Genomic DNA, 2,265 nt, shown 5'->3' on the forward strand with positions numbered 1-2,265 from the left:
AAGCACTTGCCTAGCAAGTGTAAGGACCTGAGTTCTATTCCTGGTACCATATGCTGTGCTGGCCCCCGTGCTGTGCAGGCCTCAAAACTAGACATGGTGGTGCACACCTGTGATCCCAGTGCTGGGGAGGCTGAGATAGAAGAATCATTACAAATCTGAGCTGTGTAGCAAGATCCTGTACCAAATAATTATTATTTTTTCTTTTTTTGGAGAATGACTTAAGCAGGGCTGGAGATGTAGCTCATTGGAAGAGCTCTTTCCTGACATGTGCAAGAAGCACTAGCATTTATTTATTTTTTTATTTTTGGTTCCTATCTCATTTAATTGGCATTGTTGCTGACGGCAGCATGGTTTTGGTCTTTTCAGACTCTTTGCTCCTATTACCTACAGCTTGCTTCTCTCCTGCGGCAGCTGGCGGGTGCTGGTGCTGCTGAGGACTCTACCCATCCTGTGCCTTGTGTGCTCACCACTGCAGGATGTGTCCGACAGTTTCCACGTAGTGGCTATCTGGAGGTGGCTTCTTTGGACTCCCAGGCTGCAGGAACTTCTTAATGGTACGAACGTTGCTGACTCCTGTTTTAAATGCTTTACCAGAGGGAAGTCAGAAAGGACTGCAGCATCGAGTTCTTCCGTCATCAGAATAGCGTCCAGCAGTTGTATGTCGGCCCAGCTGAATTTGTTCCCAATGAGGTAATCCTCTCCATGGTCTTTCAAACTCTTTTCAAAGACTGGGAAGTAGCGGGCTTTAGCTTTCTGTGCCATTGCCACATCGGCCTCCTCTCTGTCCCCGGGGGGTTTGAACGGAGCCACTGCAATCATTAGCATCAGTTGCAGGGCGCCATCCGAGTACACGTCCATCCTGACTCTCTCCTTCAGGTCCTTCCCGCACACATTGTACTTGGCAGCAAGGCAGCTGAGGATGGGTCTGCTCTGTGTCAGCGCCATCCCATTAATTTCAATCAGAGGCACTTGGCCAAAGAGCAGGTGTCCATCTTTCCGCAGCTTCTCATATTCTCTTGTTTCAAGAAATTCTTCAAACTCCGCTCCAGCTTCGGCCAACAGCCAGCGGACTGACTCCATCCTGCCCCTGCCACAGAAGTGATAGAGCTTGGGTTTGGATGCCATGACCTCTGGCTTGGTTTCCTTATCTCTGCTGGGCTCCATCTCCCAGGGTCCCACTAGCATTTCTAAGAAAGGTACTTAAACAGTGTTATGGTTTGGATTTAAAAGGTCCCATAGCCTCATGTACTTGTGGGAGGGGCTTTGGAAGGAGAGTGGATTAAGGGAATTATAAACTGACTTGTTAGGAGCTGGGATCTGGTCAGAAAGGGTAGTTTACTGGAGTCATTACTGGCTTATCTCTTTCTCCTCCTTTATTCTCTCTCTGCCTCCTGTCTGCCCACCCAAGAGCAAGCCTCCTCTGCCACGCTGCGCTGCCTTGGTACCAGCTAAGAACTGAAACTTTTGCAGACTGTGAGCCAAACCTTTTCTTCTTTACATTGTGGCTGTTGGGCACTGTGATGAGACAGTGACCAAGACAAATAGCACATGCTATCATTACACATTCAAGCATCATGGAAGCATGTATCCTTCACTTTTGGTGTGTGGAGTATGGCATTTAAGAGGATGGCATCCTCTTGTATTCTATTTTGTATTCAAATAGACGAGAACAGACTCTAGCTACAAAGCGTTTTACCTTTAGTAAACTGTTTAGTTTCTCAGAGCTTGTTTCCACATTCTGTAATTCTTCAAAATTCTGTTTAAGCTGTGCATGGTGGTGCACACCTATAATCCAAGCACTCGGGTGGCTGAAGCAGGAGGATTTCTGGGAGCTCAAAGCCAGCCTGTGCTATGCAGTGAGTTCAAGGCCAGCCTGAATGACATAGTTGGCTCCTGTCTCAAAAAAAAAAAAAGTTGTGTTTATATGGATTAAATTAGATAATTATGATGAACCACGTAGTGGACTGTACTTGGCATTTAGTTAAGTTTCAACAATTGAGAGCTACCTAGAGCAGTGTTTAAATAGATTTTTTTTTTTTTTCCTACTCACTTACATGCCCTTTTGGGACATATGACCATTAACTGTGATTGTGTCAACTTGATTGGCTTGGGAGCCACTCTGGAGACTGGCAGAGCACACTTCTGCCTGTGGATGGGTGACATGTGACCTTGTGTACCAAATTTGGTTTTTCACTTTTTTCTCACAGTCGCTATTTCCCTGCACCTTTTCCCCGCTCTTCTTCTTCTCCTCCTCCCCCTCCTCCC

General features: G+C 46.5%; 1 pseudogene; it reads right to left on the reverse strand.

The window, feature by feature from the left end:
* Positions 1-463: 463 nt before the first annotated feature.
* LOC101590902 lies at positions 464-1,125 on the reverse strand (annotated as a pseudogene).
* Between the last annotated feature and the right edge of the window lie 1,140 nt (positions 1,126-2,265).

The sequence above is a fragment of the Octodon degus genome, unplaced genomic scaffold, assembly GCF_000260255.1.
Source record: "Octodon degus isolate 3935 unplaced genomic scaffold, OctDeg1.0 scaffold00110, whole genome shotgun sequence".
Lineage (NCBI taxonomy): Eukaryota > Metazoa > Chordata > Mammalia > Rodentia > Octodontidae > Octodon > Octodon degus.